Source organism: Tachysurus vachellii, chromosome 22 (genome assembly GCF_030014155.1).
Source record: "Tachysurus vachellii isolate PV-2020 chromosome 22, HZAU_Pvac_v1, whole genome shotgun sequence".
In the NCBI taxonomy this organism is placed as follows: domain Eukaryota; kingdom Metazoa; phylum Chordata; class Actinopteri; order Siluriformes; family Bagridae; genus Tachysurus; species Tachysurus vachellii.
Genome location: NC_083481.1, coordinates 14,003,187 through 14,022,637, shown reverse-complemented (window position 1 = coordinate 14,022,637; position 19,451 = coordinate 14,003,187).

The following is a 19,451-nucleotide window of genomic DNA, read 5'->3' as shown; positions in this document are numbered from 1 at the left end:
TAGTATAGTGGTTTTCTGTTCTTCTCTCAAGTCTGTGGTCAAATAGATCATTGGGGGAGAAAAACCTATTCCTTATTCATTCCTTATCCATTTACTATTCATAATTTATTCGACACAGAGGCTTTTATGCACAGCTCTACCACATTACAGATACCACCGTATGTGAATGTCACACACAGACACACACACAGCCTCATTTCAAGGGCTTCCTCTAGGCCTACAGATGATACGGATCAAAATGAATAACTTATTTATACATAGTCATCAATCATGGAACGTAGTGTTCTTGTTAAGTTTATCTGGTTTACATAATAGCCGTGAAAGGTTGCGTGTTCTTGCATGCAAAGATATGTGCATTAGCTAGCACAAGTTCTTTTTTTTATTCAGACTCTGTTGTTTTCAAGGTCTGATAGTGGCTGATCATCAAGAAGCTGTTATTTTTTTATCCACCAACGTTTTAAAATGTTTTATCTGGTTACTTGTATTGTAGAAATATACTGTAGTTCCTTGTGCCAGGGAGTTGCGACTGTAACTATCAGTCACCATTAAACTATAAATGAGTCAACCATTGTATTCATGATATAGCAAGAGCATTTCACACTGACTATATTCCACTAGCCATGTTAGCACCTACTCTTCTGAGGTGACACTTACTATTGAAATGTTAATCGCCATTTCTCCGGTCGGCGTTTGCTGAGACAGATGAATACCAGTGTTGTGATGCTTTTAGCATGTTATGAACATGGTTACAACTACTAGCATATGCTTTAAAGCAGGGGTACTCAGCAACCCTTTGACTAAAAACTGAAAATTTCCAAATATCCCATATTGTCTTGGCTGTTTACTGAAACTCAGATTTTTACATTTTCATAGAGGTTAACAGCTAATATAATAATATAAATATAAATATAATCATTTTGATAATGGTGTGTTGTAATTTCGACCGCTGTAACAAAAGAAAAAAATATGACGGACCCCAATTTATACACAGCTTTATAAAGTTTAACAAACTTCAGTGGAGTCTGAGTCTAAGGCAATATAAAGTTCCCAAGGAATTCTCTCTCTGTGAAAAATTGGGCTCAAAATAGCCCCGATCCCAAATATAGAAGTTCTCAGTTGTTTCCCTAATGAGTCAGTGTAACAATCTTAATGTGGGTAAGACATGGGTGAAAACCAAACGCAACCATCTAACTTCAGAAAGCTGCTGGTATTACTTTAGCACATGTGATGTAAATATGTAGAACACACACACAGGCTGCTGGGAGCACATCACACATCACACATCAGACATCTGTTGCCGCAAGGAGACAGACAGAGATGCACCGTGGTGACCAGGCAGCTCCATGGCGACAGCAGGCTGTTCTTCTGGTGCCAGTGTGTTTTTTACAAGGCAGGGAATAACAACACACAGCTGGTAGTGTGGGAACAGCTGCCACTAACATCACTACGCCCTAAATCTCTCTCTCCATCCCTTTTTCTCTCTTTCCTTTTTCTCTCTCTCAATCTCGCTCTCCCTTTATCTCTCGCTCTCTTTTCCTTCTTCGCTTCAGGGCTCCAGACTTGCTGGAGCCGAAGCTCCAGGCTTACTTCCTCTCCGCAGCCTTCACTTCCTGTCATTTGATGGGACTTCCTGCCATGCTTCTGTGATCAGGCCTTGAAGAGGCTCCTCTCCGAGGTCGGCTTCCTGCAGCACGGACAGCTGTGCAGATAATTCCCACTTTCCGCTTTGCTCAGGGAATTCTCCGATTTTCTTTTTTACACATTACCACAGTAATGTCTTGTCCTTTTTTTTCTTTCTCTCCACTTTGTTGTTGAATTTTCCATTTTTCTGCAGGTGACCTGGGTTCAGTAATCTCTGTCGAGTCTTTTTGTGCGCGTAGAACCAGAGCAGAATATGAACCAAAGCCCATTTCCAAACCTGCGTTGACCGCTACAATGCTTGGTAAAGATATAAATATGCAAATGTTCACACTATTTCAAAATAGTCTGGGAGAAATAGGAACGGAAGAAGTTATTTTCATACTCCGGGTGTCTGTTCTTCTCAGCAGGCCACAGCTGGCTGTCCAGTTCAAGGTTTATGCCACTTTAAAGGACAAAATAATTTTAAGCTATATTTGGCACATACGATACAGTAGCACAGTCACATCTGTGATAAATTGGACATATTGGACTGGAATGCTGAAGATGGGGAGGTCAGCAGCTCTGCAGGAGACAGGCACTGGACAGGACGTTTTGTGTGTAGTTTGTGTGTATGTGCAAGAATTAGCCCAGACAGAAGAAGAACTAAAAATGTGTTTGTATGGAATTTCAAGTTTGTCTGTAATTACTCTGAGGCACAGTGCTGTAGTGGTTAGTGAGAGATACACTTGGATGTACATTCCTCCACATGGTCCTCACACACACACACACACACACACCCACACACACATATACATGCACACACAACCTCCCACCATGTGTTGTCCTGCTGTCCCTCTGCTGTGCCCATCTGCTTCCTAGGGCTGTGTGTCTGTGAGCCAGTGTGTGCGACAGCAGGAGTGTACGAGGGACACGATGATGGTTTGGCGTTTGAGAGATCTAGCTGTGAGGAATTTTGTTTGAACTCCCCAAACACACACCATCATGGGCACCAGACGCGAGGAGCCATTGGGACGTCGTATGTCTTAAACATCTCAAGGAAAGAATGTGAACCTTGTATTCTGTAGTTGACTAAACTAGGGGAATGAATTACAGATGAGAGCTAATTGCGGAGTCGTGAGAATGAGCTTTCTGTATGTTTTCTTCTGTCCTATGAGAGATCTTACAAGTGTGTAGCGTGGCCCGAGAAAGGCTTTACTCGTTCACACCCTCAAGCCAATCAGCAGATCTTTATAGCTCACTTTCAGATAACAATCTATGTCAGGCATTATTAACATTGTTATTTACACTCCCTTAATTATAACGTTGGTGATAAAAGTGAAACTGGGAGCTCAGAAATACATTTAACAGACCAAAGTTAACGTAAATATTTGGCCAGTCCAGTGGCAAGCCAGCTGACACAAACTGAAAATAGCTCTGGCCTGGTTTAGATCTTATTAATCTGTCTAAATTAAACAACCCAAAATGGCCTTATTGCTCTATTTGTATAATCTTGAGCCTCAGGGACTGTCTGGTGGATAAAGAAAGTACAATAGGGTAATGTGAAGGCTGAGATGGAGAGAATGAGAGAAAGGGAAAGTCAGGGATTCCATTTGCACTGTTGTTCAGTCATAAAATTGGACCATAAAGAATGAGAACAATTATTACCGTTCAATCTCGTAAAGGCATGCGGTTTTTGAGATGTAACTCGAGACAGTGGTGGAGACTAGATGCCTTGTTTTGATTTTCAGAACAAAAAAAAAACTTTATTGCATTTGGATTGAATGACTCAACCTCTTTTTTTATAGGCCAATCACACTGTGTACCTCATGAGCAATAAGGGATTGATTTAAGATTCATTCTGGTACAGTAAACCATAGCTCCAAAAAAACCACATCCAAAATCAGAAAGGTTACAAAATAATTGCAATATGTCCCTGGAGAAACTCATGATTTATGATTTGGTTGAAAGTTAATTGAAGAAAGCCATGCCTCAAAAAAGAATAGTTTTGTGCAGAAGTTAAAAAGCGATGTTGATGTACATATGATCAGCAAACACATCAACAGTGCAGAGAAAATATGCACAAAACATTCATTCCCGTCTTTTGGTAACCATGTTGATTATGGCAATCTTTTAAAGATTGTCCAAGGCACAAATGTGGCAATAATTATCATCACTCATATAAGTCTGTATGCACGCAATAATCCTTATAAATCTGGAAAATAAAATTTTAAGCAAACATGTATTCAAGTATGCAGCAGAGACAGCATTCAGGCCTTTAAATAACCTAAATAACTCTTTCTTTTTTTCTCTCCATTCTCCTTCCAGTGCCTCTCTCTTTCACACACACACACAGACACACACACACACACACACACACACACACACACACACACTGTGTGTGTGTGTTTCGGGAAGCATGCCTTCCCCAGCTGTGTGTGCAGCCCCCTCTGTGAGGGTTTAGGGCAGGCCAAGCTCACAGCTGGCCAGACATCGTGGAGCCAGTCGACAGGCGCATGGAGGGCCGCCCGCCCAGGCCTCTTCCTCTGCAAACATGCCCAGGTGTGGGGCCTGATGGCTGGCTTCTGATGTGTGTGTGTGTGATAGAGAGAGAGAGAGAGAGAGAGAGAGAGAGAGAAAGAGAAAGAGAGGGGGGCTCACGGCTGGAGGGGATGGAAGGGTGGAAGGATGAGAGGGGGGTATTCCCACTGAAGCTGTGTCAACAGTGACTGAAGGAGAGAGTTCTTGTGGGGGCTGGAGGCAGTTTGCAGCGATTACGGCTGTATTGGAACCACATTGTAGCACAATCGCTCATGCTAATCCCAGCAATCAGGCAGACGCTTTTACAGACGTTAAGAGAAGAGACAAGAGGAGAGGACAAGAGAGAAGGAAACATAACTGCTGGGCTTGTAGCATAAGTTCAACATTGATGTAGATGGTGAACATATTTTTAGGAGTGTTATATATTTTTCTAAATAACTTTTAGATTGTCCAAGAACTACATGATAAAAACTAAAGCTAAAACAAAGTATTTAGTTATTTATTCTTTACCACAAATCTGTGAAGCTCTCTGCTATTTTTAAAGGTCAACAGTAACAGACACCTAAAGAAATCCAACATCATGATATAAAAGACAAAGGAGATGGCCTATTTATAAGAAGGATGAGCTTGTTTTCTTCCAGGAAGGGGGAATTCGATAGCAATTTAAAACTGGTCAAGGAAAAAAAATCCTAAGCCTAGCTAGCTATTATACCTGCGAATTAATTAACACAAAACACACTACAGATTTAAAAGCACTTATCGTCTTTTATTCAGGTTATCATTAGTTGACTGAGATACTAGATAATGACACAAATACAAAGGGTGCAGATAAGAGATGTCAGTTTTATGAGGGGGATGATCTCTCTCTCTCTCTCTCTCTCTCTCTCTCTCTCTCTCTCTCTCTCTCTCTCTCTCTATCTCTATCTCTCTATCTCTCTTCTCTTAACCACGATTATTGCATCTCCCATCAAAGTACACAGATTTTACAATTTCCTGATATGAAAAGACAAAAAAAGGTCCCTTGAAGTTTTGGGAGTTTTCTAGATACTTTGTTGCACAGTTAAAAATGTATGAAGTCATGATTGAATGAATAAAGAAACACGTTTATGATCTCATCATGGCCTTGGGGAGGACACACTGGTCAGATGAGATAACATGCTGCCAGAACTGACTAGGCCTTTGAACAACTTTATCTGCAGCCCAGATGCACATGCACCCACACCCACACCCACACACACACACTCACACACACCAATGAGCCAACCTAAAGATCCATCTCTTCAGTTCTGCCTTGTCTCAGACTCCCTGAAACTCTCAATCTCACTCATGTTTGTGGCATTTCAGCGCTCCAAGTGGTGGACAGAGGAAATGCACCAACATTTTTAATCTGTGTCATGCAAACTAGTTGACTCAAGACACTCTTTACAGAAAATCACACCTGGAGGAATCCAGTAAAACCTGGATCTGTGAAGCACCACTATCCACTACACCACTGCTACACCCACTCAAATGTGCTAAAATACATGGAAATTACTTTTAAATGAAAAATAATTAATTTTTAGTTGTTAATTCTAAACAAATACAGTTTGTTTAGTCCCGGTCATGTTCCTTCTTTTATTTACTCCAAATATACACACACTTGTTTTACTATTCTTGTAAGGTCCTTTTATAGGCATAATAGTTTATGCTAGTATAGATTTTTTACACTTTTCCTCACATAATAGTTTATGCTAGTATAGATTTTTTACACTTTTCCTCACTGTCCCCAGAAACCTGTCAAATGTCCCCACAAGGATAGGAATATTTGACAGGTTTCTGGGGACAGTGAGGAAAAGTGTCCCCACAAGGATAGGAATATTTGACAGGTTTCTGGGGACACTTTTCCTCACTGTCCCCAGAAACCTGTCAAATATTCCTATCCTTGTGGGGACATTTGGCATATAAACATGTCCACACTCACTTGGAGGATAAAGAATCAAAGGTCTTTTGTGTTGAAATTAAGATATGAAAATGTATAGTAGTCGTGTATTATACAATAAAGATACCAGTGTAATGCTGTTAAATTATAGACGTCTCGGGTCAAGAGGCCTTCGAATTGAAAGCAGTGAGAAAAACATATAGGTTGTAACCCATAATGGTGTACTGTGGTACTTCTCCTAAAAGTGTTGATTTGGACAGAATAAGATGTACACAGCTTCTTTCAATGTGTCTCTGTTTTCATTTGCCCGCATTCCAGTTACTCAACAGTAACCACAGAACCTGTATTACGGCAAGTCTGTCCTCAGCGGTACAGCCTAGCACGTTCGAGCTGTCTTCATGTTCTGACAAATGTGTTGTTTTTGCAGAGAAGAGCACTTGCTAATCCAGCTCTGAAAGCTCTATTTATGTTTATTACAGCAGGTGGGGAGAAGGAGATTGTGTTTGCATCACCTAGAATTTCTCAGCGTTTCACCGCAGTGTTCAACAATATGGGGTGTGTGAGGCCCTCTGCCTGCGCCAGTTTGGCTAAGGAAAACACACAGAAGGTGTCAAAATATCCATGACAAAGAGGGGGTCTGTGCATATGTGTCCTCATCACATTCCTGTATTTGCTATTGTATGGGTATGTGTGTGTGTGTGTGTGTGTGTGTAACAGTGAGGATGAATTGACACTCACCTGTACATACAATAACAAAATCTAGGTCACTGGAAAGCCTATCGCAGTTACTTATGTTTGCTCAGTACATATCCTAGCCCTGATCGTCAAACACTCCTCAAACACACACACTCACACACACACACTCACCACTCACATTTTCTCATAGCGTGTTTGAACAGCTGAGTGTTGCACCACCTTGTTGCTGTTTACTCTATGAATGCAAGGCAACTGGCCGGCCATTCAGGATTCACGGGATGCTTTTGGCTTTTATAACGTGCATAGTGTAAATATATCCATGCTCACAGATGAACAAAGAGCAATTCATTCACCTGAGATTGTTCCTTGCTATTACATTTAAAGCAATAGCAAGCAATAGCCTTCAATCCACCAGGCGGTCCTGCAAACATTCCCTAAGTAGTTGCACTGTTATTTTAAATATACAGGGCAGCTTAAAGGTACAATTCCCTTAACCTTTTCCTTGAAGCAAAACAATGTCGATTAAGTTACGAATATATTTAATTTCTAAACGTTTATCTATATAGTTATTATAAATACTCAGAGCACATGTTGCTTAGAATGATATGTATATGTCAGTAGTGTTATTTTGCTTGCTAGCGCTAAATCTTAGCCAAGATAAAATGTATTACTAGGTCTACTAAATGTTATGCCTACATGTTAAGTACAATAGGTAAAGTCGAGGAAGTATAAAATCTGTAAAATACAGATAGTAATTCCACAGGTCTGGGTGAGTCTGTGCACACTCAGACTCCTGCTCTTGGCTGACAGGAGTGAAGGCCAGTGCATTCTTCTGTTGTTGTAGCCCGTCCACCTGAAGTCTGTGCATTCAGAGAAACTTTTATATGATTAAGGTGAGCATTAACTAAATGTCTTGACCTACAGTTGCGTGATATTACGCACTGTTCTGCTACTTCATAATAATCAGCATGACTTTATTCACCAAATGTAAAAGTACACAAGAATTTCACTTTTCAGATAAGCACAAAAATACATAAAATGTGCAAGAGGCGATGTGCAAATTGCTGTACAGTTTACCTGAGAGGGGTTTCTGAAACAGATAGTTCCCTGGATGTGGTATACAGAGATTTTCTCAGCTGGCTGATATCTTGGTTCTGATGACATTCAGCTCCTGAAACAATAGCTGCTGCTGACTAGGCAGATTTCAGCAGCGTGTTCAGTTCACTGCAGTATGACCTTAAACTGGAGGATGCTGAGCTGAAACACACAGTTACTGATGATGATAAAAAAAGATCTCAACAGTGGATATGTGAAACTGAGATAGTTGAGAGATGTTAAGATATTGCAGCTTCCATTGCAAAAACAGCCAATGATGATCTCTCCTGATTATGGCTGTTGTGTTTGTTTCCGATTTGTGGTGTTAGTACCTGGGAATTTGAATGATGTCACCTTACTCACTGCGAGATAATGACTAGGAGATGATGAGGAGGTTTTAAGAAAATCCCTAACCATCTCTAATCTGTTTGACACTATGATACTGATATAGAATAGCTTTTTAGTGCATTGTTGAATGAATGATTTGGATAGTGCTTGTGGGTTCTCTCTTCTTTACAATCTCCTTTAAGCCCCCAGAAATCTTCATAAATGTAAAGTGTCTGTGTGCTGAACATGCTGGGTAGGAAGTTTATACCTGAGATGTCTCTGTTTACTCAATTACATTTAGTCAGCTATATTTTCTGGCTGTGTCAGCAGATGTTACTGCGTTTGAATGCAGACCGTATTCTAATGTCAGACTTTTAATAATAAGCTGGTAAAGATGCTTGGCTGAGAATCTGTAATTGTGCTGCTGCACACTGACAATTTAGTTTGAGCCTGGTGAGACAGAAACAGCACAACCTGGGCATGGAGATGATGACACACACACAAACAAACACACACACACGCACTGCTGGGCGACTGTAGTGTATTCAAGTCCACAGCGATGACAAGCTGCTGATATTTACTACTATTTACTGAAGACCATGGGGGCCATAGACACACATCTGGAGTCTAGACTCTCTGGCTCTCTTGACCAGGACCCTCCCATCTCTCTCTCTCTCTCTCTCTCTCTCTCTCTCTCTCTCTCTCTCTCTGTCCACTGTTTGTATAACTGCCTGTAATTACCCCCAAGATCTTTGTGATAAAGGACAAAGAAACTGGAGATGCATCTAAAAAGGGCACAGTTGTTCAAATACTACAATTTACAGAGAATAGGAAGTGTGTTTAGCGGATCCTTCATGCATATCTCTCTCTTACACACACACACACACACACACACACACACACACATAGTAAGACTATGTTTATACACACAAAGACAAATTCATGCAATCACTATATGAATACAAACACCTCTCTCTCTCTCTCTCTCTCTCTCCCTCTCTCTCTCTCTCTTCCCCCCCCTCATTCACACACACACACACACACACACACACACACACACACACACACACTCTCTCTCTCTCTCTCTCTCTCTCTCACACACACACACACACACACACACACACACACACACACACACTCACACACATAGGGAAACAGAGCACTAAAACTTGACACTAGTTTATTTTACAGACTCTCCAGCTCTCCTGCATTTGATTTTCTCTCAGTCTTGTCTTCTCTAAAACATGTGGCGGTATTTGAAGCAACTCCGCTTGGGCAAGGGAGATTCTCCTACGGCAATATAAATATATTTTTGTGTACAATATGATTACAATTTTGTTTTGATGGTCTGCATAAAACTATTTTGTAAAGCATCCACCTAGTTTATTATTATTATCTTTATTGAAACTTCTGGAAGATTGTTTTATACCAGTAGGAATTGGCTTAATGGTTACCGTTAAACATGGTGATCAAGATCTACTGGTTTTTAATGCTCTCTCAACGTCCAACACACTCTAGATGTAACTACACAATCAGTCTACATTCCTTGTGCAATCATGTGAATTTTTTTTATCTTAATGCAATATAATTTCATCTCTGTTTGCTATCAAGCTGTTGTTAGGTAGTTTAAACATTTTTTTCATGCCACTTATACTAAATTGAGTATACTGAAATTATTTCAGAATTTTTCTTTTATGAATGAATAGTTTCATTTTCGACTTATATAATAAGTGATGCTGTACTTCAACTTTTATCTATTTATTTAATGCAAGTTTTTGCTTCCCTTATGATTTCTGAGGAAAAAGGGAAAACGTACCTCTATTTTAAAGTTTCCCAGAAACAAGAAACCAATACAAAACATATGGTATAATCAGCAGAAAAAAAACTTTCCATCTTTCTTGGATTCCAGAGTTGATCTGGAGAAGGCAGTGTATGACATCTGGCAGAGTTATAACAGATATGGCAAGAGGAATTGGGGAGGCTGTGTATGTTACGACTCAGAGAATCCAAATGCCGCTCAGAGGACATGAAATGGTTTGGAGACAGTTATAAACGCACAAAGGGAAGGCAAGTTATTAGAGAATATTTGGAGAGACAAAAAACAATAAACAATATCCGCCATTAATGTTAGTGGTCTGGGTTAATCATTCATCTTCTACCGCTTATCCGAACTACCTCGGGTCACGGGGAGCCTGTGCCTATCTCAGGCGTCATTGGGCATCAAGGCAGGATACACCCTGGACGGAGTGCCAACCCATCGCAGGGCACACACACACTCTCATTCACTCACGCACTCACACACTACGGACAGTTTTCCAGAGATGCCAATCAACCTACCATGCATGTCTTTGGACCAGGGGAGGAATGGATAAATTTTTAAGAAAGCTGTCCATTACTAGCCCATGGCCCAGGTATCCACAAGGAAGATCAAAATTTGTCAGCTTGGAGTTACTGCAGTGTAGTGCCCTAGAGAGCTCTTCACTATGCAGGAGCCTGTCGGGGGTATACACAAGGCCAAGCATTGATCACTGAGCAGACAGAAGCTCGTGTCACTATGTATTGGCCACTCATTTGTCAGGCAGAATGCAGGGAGCATGTCCACAATGCTGCACTCGACAGGATGACCACTACAGCCTTTTAACTACAGAGAATTATTATATCATGAAGTGGCATTCCAGGGAAATTCAGAATGTCTGGCATGTCCTTCTGACATAGGAATCATTGGTTTTACAAAAAAATATTCTGTTTAGTTAATGATGACAGTCTTTAATAAAAATGTCAGGACAGGTCACATGTTGGCTATCTGCCACTTAGTCATCAGAGACCACCACAGAAGTTAAGGTCAGATTTAGTCAGAGCACAGCCTTGCTATCCCAGCATGGGTTTACTTCAAACTAGTACATTGCTGGTACAAACTCGGTAGAGCTAATGGACTACTTTCCCATGAGGAGGTCATCTCCGCCTTTACTAATGAACATGCTAGAACAAACTAAGAGTTTAACTGAAGAGAAACACGACATATAAGGTAAGAGAATTCATTTTTGCAGCTTTTGGTTTGCTGAACAGCATTTATTGGAAAGCGGTGAGGGACTCGGGCTCTGAGGTAGTCTGTGGGTGAATGTTTTTTTTCTATATATATATGTATATATATATATAGTGTGTGTGTGTGTGTGTGTGTGTGTGTATATATATATATATATATATATATATATATATATATATATATATATATATATATATATATATATATATATATATATAGTTTGACTGATAAACACAGAAAGTAGCCACCCAATACTTCATAGATGTCAGCAGGAAGACTAGTTCTTATGTTAATCGTACCACTCAGCTAGACTGGGCCAGACTATGAGCGTTATGCTTGAGTTGTATTGTTTTATATTATTATTATTATTATTATTATTATTATTATTATTATTATTATTATATCACCAGAAGAATCTGTTCTGAATTAAAATGGTCTTGTGTAGAATTTCAATTTGAATTTGTCTGTCAAGTCTCTGTTTGTCCACCTGGTGGTGAAATAGAGCAATAAATTCATAAATTGAGCTTTAACAATGTAATTTTTCATTAGCAAGATATTTTTTACCAAAGTAAGATATTATACCCAAATTTATGACAGGGAACGGGTGAATTCTGAGAATCTTTTATGCAATTGTTGATTATTTGTAATTTTTTTTGTTATTATTGGTGGCGTTGTAAAATACTTGCTCCTCAGTTGAGAAGTTGGTGGTTCGAGTCTGGCTCAAGCATACACTCCCTGGTTGTCTGGGAATAATGAGAGTGAAGAGAGTAGATGAGAGAGAATGTGAAAAGAGAGTAGAGGGTTTTGTTAACTTTCAATAAATTTGTTTTTGCAAAAATGTAAGCTAATTTCTCCTCTAGGCCAGCTTTCCTTTTTCTAGCCCCCTTTCCTGGGGACTCTATCTATTGCCACACTAGCCCTCCTGCTTGCAGCCATTTGACACTTATCTTTCTGCCATCTTGGGGGTGCAAGTGCCCTTTCACCAGCTGCCTTGCACATGCTGCCTTGACTATGGGCACTGGTGCCCTTTGGTCATGCCATCTCATCTACCAGTGCCCTTCAGCCATCTTGAGCATGCCGTCTCATCCACAGTGCCCATCAGCCATCTTGAGCGTGCCGTCTCACCTACAGTGCCCATCAGCCATCTTGTCTGCGGCCACTCTTGTCACCTCACTCCTTGTAGTTTTGAGCCCTGTATGGGGATTGAACCGACAATCCTCCAACTCTAAGCCAGTGCCCATCCATGTGAGCCACAGGAGCTCATGTTTGTAAGCTGTTTAAAAACCATTTCACCTTCACTAAACCGGCCCTGAAGGTATTTAAACAAAAAGTCTATACCCAGACCCGCAATATCATACACATGTAGCTCATATCTCTAACCACTACACCACTAAAGAACATAAATGTGTTTTGGTTATGGGACTTTTGTCTTAATAAATAGCACTACCTGCACTTGCAAAAAAAAAAAAAACAAGCCAGTCAGCTTCAAGCCTGGGCATATACACAGCAACGTCTATGTCACTAACCACTATACTACAGCAGGACAGGTAATGAGATTATTGCTTATAAGACATTTGTCTTAATAAAAGGTGCAACATGCGTTTTTGGCGTGGCGTAGCACTACACCATTGAAAGACAAATGAATTGATTGCTTATTGGACTAAATTAAAGGCTCAAAACAGTCCTATTTATACCAGGTAAATATGAAGAGAAATAGATAAAATGCCCTGTAAATTCTAGCAGGCTTCTTTGAAGATCTTTTCATCTTTGTCTAATTAACCCTGACCAAAAGCTTTGTTTAAAAAGGAAAAACTTGTATCTTCCAAGACTCACACACACCAGCGCTCTGAACAAACAGCCACGCTAATCGCACGCCAACGCTCATCCATGTGAGTCACAACAACACGTTAACCCCTGCTTTAAACACCTTTTCACCTTGGTCTAATTAACTGTGACCTGAGGGTATTAAGAAAAAGAAGGCAAGTGAGGCAGATTTGAACCTTTAACCTCATACACCAAAACCCACAGCACTAACCACTATACCACAAGCAGAATTTCCGGTTGTGGGACTTTTGTCTTAATAAATGTCTAAAAGTGAACCTGAACTAAAGCACCAGCACCGAGGCTCAAACCAAGGACCCCATACACCCTAGCGCACACCATTAATCACTACACCACTACACTCCTCTACAGGGCTTTTGTGGAGCTCTAAACTGCTCCAAGTGAGCCTGAGCATAACCAAAAGAATAAAGACACAACAGGACCTCACACACTAGATCCCATGGAACTAACCATTACACTACTGCAAGAGAGAAGGTGCTTGTTTATATTTCATTTTCACCTAATTAACCCTAACCTGTAGCAAAAAAAAAAACCCAAAAACATCATCTCAGACACTATATCTTGACACTAATCAGTACAAGATAGAAAATGTTGTTGACTATTGTCCTCAATAAGCCGCTTCAAGCATTTATGAGCAAGGACACAGACATTCAAACCACAGACCTTGCATACCAGATTCCACAGCATTAACCACTACACCACTGCAAGACAAGTGTTGGGGGTGGTGGTGCTGGTGATGTTTTTTTTTTATTCCAGTTTACCTTATAATATACCAGGGAAATTAACAGAGCTAAATAAAATGTTCTGTGAAGCGAAGAAATATTTTACCTTTCACTTTCATCTAACACAAACCAGTGATCTTGCACTCCAGCACCCATGGTTTCTTATTGGACTATTTTTTGATAAACATGCTGATCCATGAACCGATGGAAGAGGAGGTGTGTGTTATTCATCACTAAACTGACTGAATGAGTGGAATTTGACTCGAAAGCTAAACTGACTTTAACATTCCTGATGTATTCAAACTAACCTCATAACACTCATAAGCGGCTCCGTCCTGAACAGCAAGAGCGCCCTTAATCTATGTCATTTAACGAAACACTCATTAAGTGGAGGAACACAGGGCTCGTAGCCTAGTGTTTTGATATGTGTGTATTCTACTTCCCTGTACACTAATCCAAAGTTGAATCAGTCAGCACTTCACTTTCATAACTTACTATTTCACCCCCACACACTTCACTGGTCCACTGCTACACACATTGTATCTCTAGCCTGCTTTTTCATTTCTATTACACACACACACACACACACACACACACACACACACACACACACACCTCACATTGTGTGAGATTTTGAAGACTTTCAGTGCATCCTAAAGCCTGGACTGAATATTAAAGTTAAATGTGTTTAAAGTGAAGAGACCTATTGTGTTTTGAGATATTTTAAACTGATATCAAACTGAAAAGGAATTTAATGAACGCTTCTTTATTATAGATTTGGCATCCACTGTTAATGAAATGGGGGGCACGGTGGCTTAGTGGTTAGCACATTCTCCTCACACCTCCAGGGTTGGGGGTTCGATTCCCGCCTCCGCCTTGTGTGTGTGGAGTTTGCATGTTCTCCCCGTGCCTCGGGGGTTTCCTCCGGGTACTCCGGTTTCCTCCCCCAGTCCAAAGACATGCATGGTAGGTTGATTGGCATCTCTGGAAAATTGTCCGTAGTGTGTGATTGCGTGAGTGAATGAGAGTGTGTGTGTGTGTGTGTGTGCCCTGTGATGGGTTGGCACTCCGTCCAGGGTGTATCCTGCCTTGATGCCCGATGACGCCTGAGATAGGCACAGGCTCCCCGTGACCTGAGGTAGTTCGGATAAGCGGTAGAAGATGAATGAATGAATGAATGTTAATGAAATTTCTTCACTGAACACTTTTTTATTCAGTCACTAAATGCATGGGTGAAGTCAAACAAAAGTTTCTGTAAAGCACCATTTAAAAAAGGAATATCATTTAAATAAATAAATCATTTTTAGGTTAAATATGTTTCGGAATTCAAGAATAGAATTAAAGTAAGTGCATTTAGTTGAAGTGAAGCAGGGAAAGTAAACAAATGATCTAACTTTATTAATGAAAATGTGTAAAATTAAGCTATAAACCTAAAGATATCCAGTGTGTGATTGTCAGCATGGCAAAACAAGCATTTTCTTTAATATATAAAATATTTAAGAACTTAAATTGCTGTAGCTGTTTACCAGGAATTATTTTTCTAACATATTAAAAGCACTTGTTTTCCATGTTTTGTTTATAATTGCAGGGTTCTGCCACGGGTGAAATGTTTGACCGTTAATTTTAGACATGCTCACACTCGTCTTCTGACCAAACAACCTCTGAGTAACATTACAGCTTGATCTACATCACTAATCACTAATATATACAGTAGATGGAGTCATGGATAATCTTCCAAAATGCCAAAAATCAGACATTATTATAAATGCGTAGCAAGTCATAACCGAAGATGTCTGCAGATCATCTGAGTCAACGTTAATTCTTAATCTTTTACACCACAAGCTTCATGATTCAGACACATGCAAGGACATTCTTAGGCCTTCATGATTCAGACACCTGCAAGGTCATTCTTGGGCTTTCGAACAGATTAAAAACCTTCCTGATTGGATTACATATTAATCATATTCAAATCTAATTAAGATCACGATAACTATCAGGGTAAATATTCTATACCTGACTATCACAACCACATGTGCTTTTTGATCAAAATGATTGCTCTGTACAGAACACTCAGTGCTGATTTATTTTCTGTCCATTTACTGAAAATACATTCATATATTTGTATAATTAGATTTTCCAAACATAGATTTTCCAAACACAGATACCATTTGTAATTAATTTCATGATCAAATCTGACAGATTGATATATGATACTGAACATACTTTACACATAGTAAGAAAGTGAGACACCAGTGCTTCTGCCTTAACTGATTATGTAACCTAAAACACATAGAAATATGGAACATTGAAGTGAGAAACCAAGTAAGAAAGCGGACCAGGCATCACTAATAGGCCTTGGATTTATTCTACACATTTCCTTCCCACGTCATAACGAACACGATGCTTTTATGACCCAAGCAGCACTCACTCCTTTCACCCAGCTCGTTCTAAATGGCTCTGTTCAGCCTTCGCTGTTAAACAGCTCATAAAAAACAACACTGGCCACACACACACACACACACATAGCCACTCTAGGAAACGGCTATACTATTTCACAGCCCAAAGTGAGCCCGTCTAGATAGACCGATATATAGATGCATGTCTACAGAGTTTACACAGAACATAGCAAACAACCAAGAACAGTAATTGAGCCACATTTCTGAAGGTGGAAACACCTTGTTGAAGAAAAACAATAGAGGAAAATGGTTAGACTGGTTCGAACTGACAAGAAGGATGAAGTAAAACAAATAATCGCTCGTTGCAACATTTATATGTGCTCTTCTTCCTGTTCGGTTTGTAAAAGTGTTGTTCCTTTATTTATTTGTTTACGTGTTTGTCCCTCTCTGTTTCTTTCTACCGCACTTGTCATGTTACAGCGGTGTTGACCTCCGTCTTTGTTCGTCCCTGTACTTCTTCCCTGCACCGAGCAGAGAAACCTGAAGCTCATATTGCAGGTGCTGTAACCGGAGTGTTTATCCTTCCTGGTGAAAAGAGAGCTGAAGCGTAACACACGTCCTGCATTAGTCACGTGGATGTGAAGGCCGACATCCAAAACAAGCTGAAACAACGAAAGCGAGCAGTACAGAAGGACTCCAAGAGACCTTCAAATGCTCTATTGATGTATTTTAATGAATCGTACCATGTTTTGAATAATGTGATCACTAATATTCCAATTCTAGCAACAGCCCCATTGTAAGTGTTATGACACAAGTGTTGTAAGAATTATGACATCCTGAGCCGACAAGGCAACCGAACGTTTAACATTTTTCAGAAATATTAATACTGATTAAAAATATGAAAGCTGGTGACTATGAAAAGGAAGTAAGCAAGAAAATTCCACATCCTTTAACTGGAACGCACAAATCAAATTCACTGGTTAAGATTTCGGCCTACTGATGGGAAGGTTATGAGTTTGAATCCCAGCACTGCTGCACCCTGGAGCAAGGCGATTAACCCTCTACTACTCAGTTAGATAAATATAAGTCTCTCTAGAAAACGGCATCTGTCAAATGTCCTAAATTTAAGTTCGAGCCATTTAATCAAGGGGCTGTCAGTGAGTGTGGATCTATTGGGATCTATTTCTAAATCTACACATTATCTGGCTAAACTATGTTTGAAATGTCAGATCCTTGAACTCCTATTTATTGCCTTTAAATTTAATTAGGTTTAATTCTGAATATTACTAGCCACACTGATGCTTGTAGATTGAACAGTCGAGTGCACAACGTCTAAGACACGGAACATCAGCTTATATCTGCCAAATAGCAGGTATTTTAATCATTGGGCTTTATGCAGATTAATATTAGTATATCGCTCGATGGTTCTATGGATGAGGAGCCACTGGTCAAATGACATTAAAATACATAAGTGGTTTGGGGATCCGATTAAGACGTTACAAAAAGAAATATTATTAGTGGATACGATGTTCACTTTATCATGACAAATATTTTAACCAATAAAATTTGCTACTTCACTTACACTTCCAGTTATTAAGGGAAGCAGGAGAAACTAACAGTATGATGTTACAATATAAAAACTTTAAATACTCATACACAGACACGTCATGTAGTAGCTATGAGACCCAATGCTTAGGTTTTAACAGGATGTTCACTTTAGGAACAGAGTATATCATCTCATTCATTCATTCATCTTCTACCGCTTATCCGAACTACCTCGGGTCACGGGGAGCCTGTGCCTAGGATCAGAGTATATTTGGCTTTTAAAAGATGCTTCATTTAGAGAATTCGATTATCAAAGATTTACAGTTCTAGCATCAGTGCCAAAGCAACCAGAGCAGGAGATTGTTTTGGAGTGTGGACGCAGCACACGGCCCCTCACTGCGTGTGTTTGGGTCAGAGCAGTGAGGCAGAACCGAGAAAAACTCAGAACACAGAAGGAGCACCGGAGCGAATCAGCAGAAATGAAAAGGCTCCCTGTTTACTAATGCTTTAATCTAGAGAGAAGCTAATCCAAATCAAATAAAACGTTTCCTCACTGCTGAGTCTGATAGACCACAGACAATAAAACTGAGCAGCTCTCAAGAGGTGACTTTACGGTCACTCTCAACAGCAATAATGCGTTGAACGTGGAAGAAATGTTTACAACAATTATGATTTAAAGCCAACAACAGTATGAGGCTTATGTTTGTTATATGTCTTTGATGAAGCAGCAATGCTGAGCAGATTTACAGTATTACAGTATCAGAGCCAAAGCAACCAGGAGGAGGAGGAAGAGACGGTTGTGTAGTGTGTAGTCAGCAGAGCCGCTCGCTGTGTGTGTGTGCGTGTGTGTATTTAGGTCAAAGCACAGAAATGCCAAAGAAAGGCCAGGAATATCCAATGGCTGAGTTTGATGGTCTGTAGAACATGTCATGGTCCTTTAGGCTGCTTAGAGATACTTTGTCACACAATGTTTTAGAAGAGCTGAAAGAGAACAGATGTTTTTACAAACAAAGCTGAAGTTTTTCACAGACTGGATTCTGATTACTGTCGCAACGAGTCTAAAAAACACAACCTTGAACTACTGTGAAACACGTTTAGGAAAAAAGGCCAAATTCATGAATAAAAACAAATATTGTATTAAAAATTTCAACCTACTCACAATGACTCACTAGTTAAAGACTTTGCTTTTGTTCTCATCTTTCCCTGGTAGAGTTACATAACACACACACACACACACACACACACACACACACGCTGTTACCTGCATCCGCCAGGTGCAGATTATTTCACAATCACCACTCTAAAGTGTATGGAAAACACAGTTGTGCAACTACAGTGCAGATGTACAGGAATGAATGAATAGGTTTCAATAAGCAGCTTTTATATTACAACAGTTATATTACTTTTCTAAAATGCTAACCCAGCTATTGTTAGGTTATATTTATAAATCCTATAAATATATATATTTATAAATCCTATGAAAAAATTCATAGTTTATACATTACTTGAGAAATGTCTCACTTCAAGTTTTCTGTATTTTGTCTCCACCTAGTGGTCGAGCAGAGAAAAACAACAAAGTTAAAACGTTTATACCCAAAACAAATAATTCAAGTTGACAAGGTAATGTTATGTTAGCACTATGGTAATAAAAAACATCTGTCTGTCTATTTATCTATAGGATTTTCTTTTCTAGGAACAAAACAAAAGAA